The 14,261-nt window shown below is 32.2% G+C and overlaps 1 long non-coding RNA gene across 1 annotated transcript in view; it reads left to right on the top strand.

The window, feature by feature from the left end:
• The window catches only part of LOC111753428 (uncharacterized), a 252,128-nt gene extending 243,646 nt beyond the window's left edge, over window positions 1–8,482 (top strand). The window contains exons 3-4 of the long non-coding RNA XR_002788218.2: window positions 2,349–2,447; window positions 6,918–8,482. This is a non-coding gene — a long non-coding RNA (uncharacterized LOC111753428). The remainder of the gene's footprint in view (window positions 1–2,348; window positions 2,448–6,917) is intronic.
• Window positions 8,483–14,261: the final 5,779 nt, after the last annotated feature.

The following is a 14,261-nucleotide window of genomic DNA, read 5'->3' as shown; positions in this document are numbered from 1 at the left end:
TTACTGAAATTGCTTAAGTCAGGTTTCTTAAAAGGTACATTCAAACTCCCACTCCCTGAAAATTTTTAAATTGTAGAAAGATTGGCAGATCATGACAGTAAAGATATTGAGATCATTCAGCCATGCTTCTCAGTCTGCCAAGTAAGAAATGCTTGTGGGTAGACTAAGTGTTCGCCAGAGTAAGTTTATGGAAATGAATTAAATTGAAATATAGTGTGTATCAAAGATTGAAGCGCCGTAACATGCAATTAGTTGCGATAGTGGGGAATTATTGGAAAGGGAAATGAAGAATAAGAAACCAGTTAGTCCAGGGTTTATGGCATTAAATAATATCCTTGTTTGGGAAAGCTTAATTTATTGAAAATTTAAAGGTAAGAAAAATAACAAATTTAAGAAGAAAATTAAAATTTATTCAAATTGTAGATATATTATCTTAGAAATACAGTGAACTATTGCATAGAGAGACTACATAGATAGTTTAAAAGAGAAGTTCATAGAAGATGATCTGGCTGGGGACACAATTTGGACATGCTTTCAGATTTTAGGAAGACTATGATGGCCCTGAGAATGAGTTTAGAGGGAGCACTTAAGATGTCCCAGGGTAGAATTCAAGACTTCCAGGATATAGAGGCTAGAGAGAGAGTTACGAATTTCTGAATGAGACTAAAGAGCAGCCAGGAAGAAAACCATGTGAATTTTGTATCTCAGAAGCAAAGAAAGAGATGTTAGATACAAAGAGATCTTCACGTTTGTTGAATATGGTTAAGAATTTATCGTGTGAGTTGAATTGTGCCCTTCAAATAGTTCCATTTAAATCACACTCTCCCTTTACCTCTGAATATGACTTTATTTGGAAATAAGATGTCTGTAGATATAATCAAGTTAAGATTATAACTACTTTTTAAATTGGAAATGAGGTAAAAGATATAAATTCGTTAGCCTTGTGGTGTTGATTTATAGTTCCCTAATAACTTTTATTTCCTTGATGACAAATGTAATAGCCTCTGTAAAGTATGAGGAGATGAAGAAAACTAGACATAAAAAATTAAGGTATGAAATTGTAGATGTGAACAGAGGTAAATAAACTTGTAACGTTGCCAAGCTGTGAATTAAACAGGTTAAACAGCTGAGGTTTACAACCAAACGTTAAGAGAAAATACCCCATATATAATGCATATTGAATAAAAATTATAAATATAACCCAAAGTAGACAGTTATAGATTCTTGATTTTATTGGTTTCATGAACCAGTTGACATGTGATAAGGGAAGGCAAAGAAACAAGATCACTGATATTCCTAGAAATATTTGAAAAATTTTAAAAAATACAATTGAAAGTGACTATAAACCCTTGATTGCGAAGCATACTACATCCTCAATGTTGGATTTCCCAACAATAATTTATTTTGAAAGCTATAATTCACTTTTGACATTATCACTTCATGTCTCAGATGCTTTCAGCTGTAATGATTGGCTCTGAGCTACAATGGTAGATTTCCTGAGAACATCACTTCTTAATAACAGCAGTCAGAAAAGCGCAAAGTAACATGTAAAGAATAATAGAGTTTAGTTCAAAGCATCCAATGACATGACTCAAAATAAAATCTTTCATTAAAAACATGGTAATCCTAGAATTACAAGTGAATAAGGGAAGAAAAAGAGTTTATGTGAGATTTTACTATTTTAAATGGTTTAAAGTATCATGTGATTTAGGTAACCCTGTTTAAAAAAAGAAAAGACAAGAAAATGAAAGTGAGATCTGAATGTTCAGTTTTAGGCTTTTAAAAATACTTAGTAAGATTTTGAGGCTGTTTTAACTGGTCCACTATGTAAGTCTGGAATTTTAAACGGTGCTTTATTTAATGTGGAAGCTCACAAAAATAGAATTTAGATGTTATTAATATATCCAACTCACAGTATGATCCTCAGGCAGTATTAAAGATTATATAGGAATAAAGAGATTCAGATTTCATTTTTCCTATTCTTAAAATGATTATTCCAGTATAGAATTTTTACTATGAAAGGCCTCCAAGATTGCCTGCGTATTACTACAGGTGATAGAGAACAGAGCTTGAATGCTGAGCAGGAGATAAAGTCCCACTTATCCCCCATTTTTAGTGATAGCTGGTTGCGTTTGGAATATATAGAATTAGCATATGCTAATATGCTTGGAATATATAGAATTAGCATATGCCAGAAGGACTTCTGTGGAAGAAGTTTTAAAGCAATTCTGCAGAACAAAAGGCTCATTACTTTGCCTAATTAAAATGGGGGAAGCAAACAGTGAAGCTAAAATAGCAGGGTGGTGTCACATGGCAATTCCTTATGAAGGTCTTTTTTTTTCCCCCAGGTTTCTGGATAATAACTGTTTTCTACTGTGTCCAGCTTCTGTGTTTCTACTAAGCTGAGACACACTTGGAATCGAACGTGTCTTTCAAGTATTTACCAGGTTGTATTAGATCAATTTCTCCTTAAGATTTAGAGACAAAAGAAACCAACTCCTGTGGTAAAAATAATTGAATATTCTATGTGGGATTAAGAACTGTTGCAGGGGGAAATTTGTGGAATGTTGTTAGCAGCATTTTTTCTTTTCCTACGGACCAGGAGGTTAACAAATAAGAAAGTAGAGGATATGAGTTGGATGCAACAAGAATGGGGAGAAGGAAGAATAGAGAGTGGGAGAGGTAGAGAACACTGGATTAGAGAAATAATAGAAAGTGAAAGAAAACAGAGAAGTCAGGAAAGACTGATGCATGCTGGGCTGTTGACCTCTTATCTAAAACCTCTTTTTGATATGACAGTCATAAAACGTATTACCGTCCTAAATCAAGAAAGAAGAGTTTATTAAAAGTTAAATTTGTATAATTTAACATTTTATTTTTCTTGATAACATAAACACCTAATATACACATTAAATTTCTCATCTTCATTAGCCAGGAATATCTGGAGTTTTTTTTTTTTTTTCTTGTTAAAAACAATGCACATTTGCTTTCATATATACCATTTAATAGATGTACAAAGAAACTCTCAGTTGATTAATGACATTAATCATCAATTAGGGAACAAAATCTGCTTGGATAATTTAAAGCCTTTCCTAATGAATCTTTGCACATTTTTAAAAATGGAAGGTTGTATGACCTTCATTAAGAAATGTATGTAGACCGCAGAGGAGTCAACAGAGGGAGCCCTGCATGAACATTTCATTGAAGAGATTAGGAGCCCAGTCTGACTTCACTGCTTTATTCTCATTTGTGAATGTTTTTTTGCTAGAGTTTAGTTTAGGCAGCTTTATGATTTGAATATATGAAAATATGTGTAAAAGAAATGACATTTTAAAGTTACTTTAAGAAATGTTTTCTTTCTCTCTGATCCATATATTCTTTTTAGATGAAATTTCTTTAGTATGACTATCTTCAAAATATTTTATAGTGGAAAATTTGTAAAGCATCAGTGAAAGATTATTCTTAGCTCACATTGTGCTATAAATCTTTTAATTATTAAGTAATAAAGTTAAATATAATAGGACTCTGCTTTTGAACTGAAGTTCATACTTTTCTTGTTCTTTCCCTGGGGGTTAACTCTGACTGCTGGCTAATATACTTTCTGGTATCATTTATGTTACTTTATTGGTTGTAATTTAAAAGAGAATTACAGGAGAATCAACTCAAAAGTAACCTGTCATTTTTAAAATAATATATGGGACTCAAATAATATTTGGGATTAGGCATATATTAATTTCTTGATGTGTTTAGGGATTGTTGCTCCCCAAAATAAGATAATCATTACTACAAGGTCTAAGAATTATCAGTTATTGGTTCTAGATAATTAAAGCATCCTCTGACACTCTGAACAGTTGTCTTCATCACAAAAATAAATATTTCCCTTTGAAAAGGAAGTTTGTTATTGATTGCTCAGATGAGTAGACTTAGAAAACAAGTCTTTGCAAACATGAATAACACCGGCATACAAATAATAGAGTATTGTAGCAAAGCAGTGTTGAGCTAAAAGCACTATTCTCATTGATTACTCTGAGGTAAGTTTCTCAGTATTTATCTTGACAACTGTCATTACTAGCTGATTCAGGCAGAAAGCACAGAGACAGGAAATGTGGTTAAGTGGCTTTGATATTTTTAATCTTTAGAGAACACACACTTGCCTAGTATCATTTTATTTTACCATCCATAGTTATAGTATAAACGACAAAGGACTTCACTGTGATTCTTAAAAAGGAGTGATAATGATTTATTAAAAGGACAATAAATTTAGATTTTACAGAGACAATAAGCACTCTGGGTTTTTTTTTTTTTTTCCTTCTCTTTCTCTCATTCACTTCTGTAATTATTCTCTAAGCGTATTATAGAACAGGAAATGACAACTCTTAAAATTTATCAAATGCTTGCAAATATTACAACATTTTTTTCCATACACCGTTCAGCTTCCTAAATTCTTAAGTAAAGATAAAAGTAGTTCTTTTGTTATTTAAATGTATTTAAAGCAGGTTGGTCTCCTCAGAAATTTAATATTAATTTCTTTTTTTCCAAATATTAGGACTTCCTTAATCCCATCAAAAGGAAATGCATTTTAAACCTTCTTAATTTTAACAGGGTTATTATTTTGCATTGTAAGCAACTCATGTAAGTAATCTTCAGCCTGACAGGCTGCCACCATTAGAGACTAGTTAAATCAAATATTTCTGTGACCTATAATTTAAAGAGCAGAAGAATTCTAGTTCTGATTTACAAAGCTTTTCTGTATCTTGTCTTCCAGGTAATTTTCAACTCACAAAACCAATGTCGGTTGCTGTCAAGTCTTCTCTTTCTTACACAATCTCTCAGAATTAATATGTATCCTCTGAACTAGAATCTGTTATTAAAGTGCTTTCTTCTTATTCCAAAGCATTCTGAGGATTTCTCTGCTGTTAACCATTGGTGTTTAGGGAGATGTTCGATCACATGACCCAGCAATGCTTCCATGTCTCCTCCTCTTTCCCTCTGCAGCTGCAAAGGAATTTGAAATGATACACAGCTTACATCTGCTTTCCATGCCTCACCACCTCTCAGTCTCCCAGACCACATGCCTTTGTTCTTCCTTCTAATTCATGAGTACTGTGGTTTCTAGCATTCTCTCTCACACATTTGTCATTCTATCTCTTTCATATTGATATTTCCATTTTCTCTTCAGACTTCAAAGTTATGCACTTATATCAGGGATAATGCTAGTCAGAGTAATGTTAGCTAAAACTAAATGAGCTTTTCTCCCTGTAAAATATGTTTCAGGTGTTAGGTCTGCTTAGAGATGAGAACATTTTCTTTTCTAGTGTTTATGGACTTAATTTTAAGTCTTTGCTGAAGTAGACAAATTCCTTGATTACTAGAAGACACTGCATTCTCTTGTACGTTATTTTCAGTTGCAAATTTGTACCAGATCTTGGAGGAACTATATGACCCAAGATTCAGGAAAGCTATCAAGAGACAAACACTCTTTCAGGCTCTGACATCACTCATTCCGTGGGATTCTCTAGGCTTATGTTTCACTTCCTCTAAAGTGGTTTTTCTTTCTTTACTGAAATTGCTCTAACAGAGGGTTCTGTGCCCTTTACACAGTGAAAGATTTCCCTCTTGGTCATTAACCCAACTGACATTGACCTTTGATATGGCTGCTCACACTAAAGCTCTAAAACTTTGTTTTCCTGTTCTCTTCCTTTTTTGTTGCTTTTATTCCTTCTTTGTTATCCTTGTGATTCTCTTTGTTCTCTAACATTTTACATAGGTCTTGCTCCGAATTTGATTTTTTTTTTTTTTTGGTTTTTTTTTTCTACTTTTCTTTTTAGTACTGTATCTATTTTTAAAGTCTTACATTTACATTTTTAAAGGGTTTTTCCTTAGATTATATGATCATCTTTGAATTATTTTCTAGCTAATATTTCTAAAAGCTTTACATATTCTCTAGGGATGCTCTATTAACATTTTAGCTCAAATTATTTTAAATCCTCCCTTCACAATACCTAACTTTACATAACTGATTTTTACCAATTATTTTCAGGTTATTCTTTGTAATATTGTTAATTATGCACCTTCTCCAATGCTTTTAGTGGCATCTAAATGCCTTCTTACTTTTCTGTTAAATGAGCTAAAAATCTCCTCTTTCTTTTTTGCTTTTTTATAATTGCAGGCAATACTGTAGTTTCTTTCATTTTAAGTGTTTGTGAAAAACTGAAGTTTTCAAAATTCAGTGGATATTTACTCCACCTTCGATTTTCTCAACCAAATACTATTTTCTTTCTTAAAATACAGATCTTATTGCTCTTCTCACAACTGCGATAACAATTTTTAAGGAATCATAATTTTATAAGCAGATTTAATTGATACTAAAGCTCACAGTTTAACCACAATTTAATGTTCTTGCATTTGAGAAGCAGTTTATTACAGTCTACGATTTACTAAAATGCAGCATTTTCTTTGTAGTAATTGTCAAGGATCTTGATGTAAGAAATATTTTATTTAATTTCTTAATTTCTCTACTACCTTTCTGATAAATATTTGTTGAATTACTCCATATCATATTGTATCTATTCTGCCCAACTCAAAAGGGTATGAGCCATCAAGTATCTCAAAACATAAATTAGTCAGAGATTGACGTGATTTAGATTCTTCTTTGTTTTTAGAAGACACTATAAAATATAGTGTTATATTAATTGAAACTCTTGTTTTCATGTAAATAAAATGACTCCAGTTAGATTCAGAGCATTGAAATTTACTGAATGCAATACTTAAAAAAAATAACAGTAGACTGGCTTCAGATAAAGTTAATTTCAATCTTTGAATGACGTTTTCTAGTCTGCACCTTAGGCCCTTCTGTCTCTTGGCACTGCTTTGAATGTCGTCAATCTTCTCATAATTCTTTACTTTGTATTTTCTAGTGTCTCCAAATTTCCATTACGTTGATTGAGAAAAATCCTTTGGAAAGAATATTTCTCACTTTTACATCAAAACTCTTCCACCTGAAAAAAGGAATTCCTGGATGATGAATAAGAACCTGTAAAAATCTGATCCCACAAATTGTGCAAAATTGGTCACAATCACTTCTTTAAAATGATGTAAATTAATCATGGGCTTATAGAAATTCAAAGAGACTTTATTTAATAATTGGATCTGTCCAGGGACAGGGGACTGCTTGGCATTTCAACTTGCCTATTTCCAGCTCTCTCTCTTAAGAGTCTTGGAAAGAAGTAACCATGGAGATATGCAACTTCACAACCACAGTGGCAATGAAGACCTGCTGATGGCAGCGATGGACTGGGCCACAGAGGACTACAGCTCCTCAAAATCTCATTTCAAGAGAATTGTTGACAAATCGACCTGTTTGGCAGCTTCCTGGGGGAGGCAGTCTAAAATATAGCATCTTTTTTTTCCATTCTTCAGTTGAAGGAGGGAAGTGACTTGAGATCATACTCATAAGTGAAATAAATCAAACTCACATGTGTAAATACTATATATATCATAAATGAAATAAATCAAACTCATATGTGTAAATACTGCCTAGTGTAAAACACAAAATCTTCAGTATTGTAAAAGAATAAGAAACTGCTCAAAGAGGATAAAATAACTCAGACAAGGAAAAGAAGAAAAGAAGGAAAAGAGATAAGACAAAAATTTGTATATGTATACTTAAGATTACTTAGATGATTGTACCACTAATTCTATTAGTTATTGGAACAAAACAGTTAACATCTGTAGGATTAGGACAACTTTGCATGACTACATCTGGTAATTCAAGTAAGACTTTTGAAGATAACTATGCAAAGCAACAAAATTTGTTATGTTTCTACCACCTTGATTTGAAAGCCTATATTGTTATTGTTTTGGACTCTTAGTTATAGCTATTTATTTGTTGTTTTGTTTTTCCCTCTAATACAAAAAAGATAGATGTACAATACGTAGGCTTGTATATGCTTAGAACTACACCTAAAGAACAAGGATTGATTTTATTAAGTGTGATAGTATGAACAACTACACTGAAGAAAACAAGACACCAGATAGTCATTGATGATTTCCTACCATTTTGCTTTGAAGTCCAATAATGCTTTCATTCTTGGTTTTGATTGATTTTAGTCTGTTTGCAATTATTTGATTTCAATGTATATGAAGGTATGGACAATTATTTTGAAGAAAACAAGAGACATTATGGTAGCCACTGTTGATTACCTGTTGTCTTTTTCTGAAATCCTGTTACTTGAATTGTTTTACTCTGCTCTGCTTTGTTCTGTTTTGTTTTATGTTCTTCAAAAAATGTAACATTAGTTATCAGAGTTTGTCTTAACGCTCAGATTTCACCCTGTGGAAATAGCCCAATTACAGGTGGCAACTTTAACACTGTACTAGTACCAGTTGAGGATGGCAAGAAGTTGATAAAAAAAAAAAAGTGGAACAGTTTTAAATCATTAAAAACAATTGACTCTTCATTAAATCCATTGATTCAATTCAATTCTGTTTTTGAGCCTTGCTGGTAATTTTTTTGTTTTAGTTATTATAATGTGGTTATAACTTTAACCACTATATTGTTATTTATATTTTCTTTGGCCATCATCGTTATACTTTTAAAAATTCTTCAGATATGATTTCTTTTAATCTTTATTATAATGGCAGACTGGAAGTTTTTACACTACAGCTAACATCTACAGTTTCTACTGACTAGCTCCTGCCCCAAAACACATGGGAAACTTTTATTTTTTTTCAGTACTGGGGATTGAACTCATGGCCTCACACTTGCCAGGCAGGCATTTACACCACTGAGCTAAATCCTCAGCCCAATATTTTCTCTTTTCATGTATTAAAGGTTTTTGTTGTTGTTGTTGTTGTTGAGAACTGACCATTTTAAAAATATAATGTGATAACTCTGTAAAACAGATCTTTCCCAATCAGGGTTTATTGTTTGTGTCATCTGTTTGTTATTGTTTGTGTCAATTTCTGCTATTTATTTAGTGACTTTTTAGAATACTATTTCTCTATCATCTGTTTATCATTCTGTTTATCTACTGACTCTCTGCTTGGTTAACTTGATACTCTGAATGGTAAATATCCCAGCCTTCATCGAGGGCTTTACATATATATGAGAGCATGCTGCATTTACACAGGTGCATTAAAAATCTGTCTAATGCTGTCTCTCATGTTTGTGCAGAGCCTCAAGGTCTAAGGTGAGAATATGGTCTTCTCAGGTCTTTCTTCAGTATGCTTAAGACCTTCTAGATTCTTCCAAATTTGTTGGAGCCTTTCAAATTACCCTGTGGAATTTAAATAAAACCATTTTAAATAAATAATGGGTCAAAAAACTTTCACAAAGAAAATTAGAAAATATTCTGAGTTGAATGAAAATGAAATTAAAATTTAAGGGCTATGAATAACACACTACTTATTAGGACATTTCTTGCTGCTACCAGCCATATTAAAAAAATTTTGAAACTTCAAATAAATACCATAATATTCTCACCTTAATACAGGAGAAAAATTATGAGCAAATTATAGCTCCAAAAAAAGCAATGAGTATGACACAGTATAAATTAGAAAAAAAAAATAAATGAACAAAGAAAAATAATGAAGAAAGTCACCAAAGCCCAAAGTTTATTCTTTTAAATGATGAAACATGTACATTAATCTTTAAATAAATTGATCAGTAATAGAGAGATAACCGAAATTAATCAAATCGAGAGCAAAAGAAATATCACTGAGGATCTTATGGAAGTTAAAAAGAACTATAAAGAGAATTATGTAGAGAGATCTTCTCAATTCATTTTATACGGTTAATGCTATCATGATACTACAACCAGACAAAGATGTCAAAAAATTAAAGAATAGCATTTTTCTATGAATTTAAATGTCACAAATAGGGGGGAAAATAAAAAAAATATACATAGCACATTGATGAAGAAGAAAGTACTGTGATATGTTAGTTTTCAACCTGCTTCTTTAGCTCACCAGAAATTTGATTTGGGGGCAAATTATAATCTCTCTTTATGTGACAGCTTTCATCTGTAAAGTGTGGTCAATAATTACATCTAGTCTTGTAAGGCTGTTCCCTTTCATGAATGAATATATGTGAAGGGCATGAACTGTACCTAACAAGAGGCAAACACTCAATAAATGTTAGCATTATTATCCTTGTCAGAAACAACTGAGACAGTGATCATCTCACTTGATCTTTGGTCTCTGTGCTTTAGACCTTAGGATCTGTAATGATCCAGTTGCCCTTAAACCAATCACAGAATTCCCAAGGGCACAAGAAATAATTAGCTGCTGTGCTATGTGCACTTATCTTGGCTTTGGAAAGCTAGTGGTTGATGACATAATGGATTCACTTAATCAGCTTAGATTTTAAAATTTGTACTTATAGAAAACCAAAGATCTCAGGGGCTGAAGCATTCTACAATCACAGATAAAAGGGAAATGAATACATGTAAAAGGGAAATGAATACATGTTTAGTACCTACAATAACAGTTAAACTGTAGTATTTGATGGAAAGCACTCTGCAGATGTCATGTTGGGATATTACAGTGAAATACAAAGAGATGGAAATCACTGCCCATAAGAAGTTTATAGACTAGTGAAAAAGAACCATTGCATGTGAAATACATCTTGCGCTAGAAGGGAATAAATGTAAAGCGTTAAATCAGAGAAGGGAGTCTGAAAGAGTCTGAAATGGAGAAGCACTTACAACATTAAACTAGGTCACTAACAAAATTTTCATTGAAAAGATGCATTTGTTAAAGGATTCGAAGGAGGTCAAAGGATGAGCCATGAAGATGCCTGGGGGAAGGAACTCTCCTGGTAGAAGGAAAGACAATTACAAAGGCTTTGAGGTTGCACTGTGACCTTTCTGCTTAGGGCTCACCAGAAAGGCACGTCCTCACTGGTGTGGTAACTAGGTGACAGTCCAGGTTGAATGAACTCTTGCTTGATTTCATCTCCTACATCCGTCCCTTTCCCTTGGTGTCTTGTACAGACCACAGTCCCTCTGACTTTAAACAGCAGTGTTGGCCTTCGGGCTGAACGTTCTCCTAGAAGTTCTTAGATTCCTTATACCAACAACCCACTTTCTGTCCATTCAGTGTTTTTTAGGGTATTGGGGAGCATGTAATTTGGAATAAGAAAGGTCTATATTAGTCAAATATCTAGATAACACTTATATTCTTGGGTAAGTTTGATGAGAAAATTCTCTAGTACTCTTTTCTTGAACAAAGAGATTTGCGGTTTTTAAATTATAAAACTGTGAAATGTGAGTATTTTAGTTATTGTAATGGATATGCTATTTAATTAAACCATGGTTTCTTTTTTTTTCCTTTGTTAATCTAACTAGAAATTTTAAAATTTTATTTATTTATTTATTTATTTATTTATTTATTTATTTATTGTCTTTTTCCTTTTTATCAGTACCGGGGATCGAACTCACGACTGCCTGCTTGCAAGGCAGGTGCTTATGACGCTGAGCTAAATCCCCAGCCCCAAAATTTTATTTATTTTTTTACAGTCCTACATTTTGCTTTCATTGCTATTCTCTATGTATTTGATTTTCAATTTTATTCATATCTGTTCTCATATTTATTTCCACAGTTCTGCTTGCTTTGAGTTTATTTTGTTTTTTTTTATTATGACATGAATGTCTATATTATTCATTTGTGATAACTCATTCTAATATACTCATTTAATGCAATAAATTTCCCCTGCTTATGTGGCATCTCACATAATATTTTCATTATGTGCACTTCATTAATTTCTAATTTGTTTATAGATTTCCTCTTTAAGGCAACAATTGTTCAGTAGTATAATGTTTATTTTCCAAGTGTTGAGAGTTTGTTTTTCATCTTTCTGTTACTGATTTATAGTCTATTTCTGTGAGTTTAGACTTTGTTTGACATTTACTCTTTTGAATTTATTAAGATTGAATTTATGAGCTAAGATATAACCTATATCCTTGTGTACCTGAAGGAACCACTTATTCTTCTATTATTGAATATTATTTAGATCTGCTAGGTTGGTAGGATATACAGTTCTATTTTTTTAATACTTTGTCAATTATCACCCAAAAGATTCTTGAAGTCTTCCACTATACTTATGTATTAATCTGGGTCTCCTCTTTGTTTTTGCAGTTTTTATTTCAGACTTTGGAGCTGTATTATTTCTATTCATTTTTAATGTTTTTATATATTGTGGTTGAACTGATTATTTCATCATCTTACAGTTTTTATCTTTATTTTGGTAATTTTCTTTGTTGAAAGATATACTTTGTCTGATATTAATCTATTCTGCATATTTTCTTTATTATATCAATGTACACGAAATAACGTGGGACACATAATGTATCTTTCTCCTCCTTGTATTTTTAACTTCTGTAATTACAGCTGAGAAAATTTTCTAATAGAAGAATAACTTTGAATTTTTAAAAAGTGTTTTATCAATTCAGTTGACATGTATAATCTGAATTTATTGTTCTATATACTAACATTTGGATTTATTGCCATTTTTCATATTTAGCATTTTGTTAATAATTTTACATTTGATCTGTTTGATCCGATTTTATTCATACATTTCTCTTTTCATTTGGCTTATTTGAACATATGTTTTTTTGTGTGTGAGGTGGTAAGAATGGGTCTCGCTATATATTCCAGTCTGGCCTTGAACTTACTATGCAGTCCATCCTGGTCTCAAACTCCCAGTAATCCTCCTGCTTCAGTCTTCTGAGTGCTGGCATCATAGGTGTGTGCCATCATGCCAAGGTAAATATATCTTTATATAATATATGGTGCATATTTTCAGTTTTCATTTATTAGTACATTTGAATTGCACAATGATTACATTTCTGTGGGGGTTAGTATATGTATACAACATATTTTAATTATTTTTATATACTCTTTTCCTTTCTGCCTTGTCTCCCTCCCTCCCTCCCCATCTCTTCATCCCATTCCAATTTTAAAAGGATCTATCTCTGTACTTTCTGTATCTTTTATTTTGCTCCCTCCCTTCCTCTCTCCCTCCCTCCTTTCTTCCTTCCTTCCTTAATCTTTCTTCTCTTTCATATTTTTCTCATCTCTCTCTCTCTCTCGCTATGCAGCCTGTACTCAACATACAGAGCTCCAGTGATTCTCCTCTCTCAGCTTCGCAAGTAGCTGTGTCTACAGGTATGTGTCTCGTCAAAATTCATTTCTTAATAATATGGGTATAATAACTATTTTAAAAGTGTTTATTCCATTGCTTATCTTTTCTTTGGGTGTCTGTCAATATTTTTTCAGTTCTGTGATCATCCTAGTTATTGCGTATCAAATATTTTTTTTTTAATTTTTAAAAAGCAAAACAGAAAAATGTAGAAATAATACAGAATTTCAAACAAATAACAGTAAGAAATCAACACTAGTTAATACATTGCATATTGTTATCTTAAAATAGTTCAGATTTCAAAATTTAAGCATAAAAATGAACAATCAAACAATGACAGCACAAACTTCTTTTTGATGAACTAGTATGAATTAGTATGAATTTGACGAATTAGTAGTATGATTATCTTTCTTGCACACTTATACATACATGAAAAACCTGCAAGTTCTTTCCTTTTGAGAACTTTCTTTCTCCTTCACTATTACAATATCTTTTGTACATTTTGGATCTTATTATTGTTTCATTTTATTATTATTATTGTTATTTACTTTTATTGTAATCTGGAAGTTTTAAATATTATTATCGCAGTTTTAATCCTACTTAAAATATTGTCATTTTTATTTTGTCACCTATTGACTTTGTTCAGCTTAAGACACATTTTCTAACAAAGCTCTGTAATTTGAAGTTCAGTATAGGTTTGGTTTTAAACACATTGCAGGGTCATTGGACTTTGCCTTTTTTGTATTATGCATGGTCTACTCTCAGACCTGTGTAATTGTCTATATGTTAGTTCATCTCTCAATGGTTTTGGTGCACTAAATAGCATCATAGGCACAAGCATGCACAAACAGGTCTTTTTGAATTAGCGCTACTCCCAGATAGTCCATAAAGAAGAATTTGAAATTTCCTTCCCCTCATGTTCCCCTTTCTCTAGTTTCTTTACAATCTCCTGTTTCCTTCTAGTTATAGGGGACTTCCCTATTTCGTCTTCTTATTAGGCAGGTACTTTATTCATGGTGCTCTATGAGGTCCTTTCCATGATCTGTCCAAGTCTTGAAAGACAGAAAAGAAAAAGAATTCTGTCCTATTCACGTTTGACGATAATTCAGAATTAGTGGTG

This window comes from Cavia porcellus, unplaced genomic scaffold, assembly GCF_034190915.1.
Source record: "Cavia porcellus strain 051 isolate PalLab524CR breed Dunkin Hartley unplaced genomic scaffold, mCavPor4.1 scaffold_5, whole genome shotgun sequence".
Taxonomy (NCBI): domain Eukaryota; kingdom Metazoa; phylum Chordata; class Mammalia; order Rodentia; family Caviidae; genus Cavia; species Cavia porcellus.
This window is presented reverse-complemented; position numbering and strand designations above follow the sequence as displayed.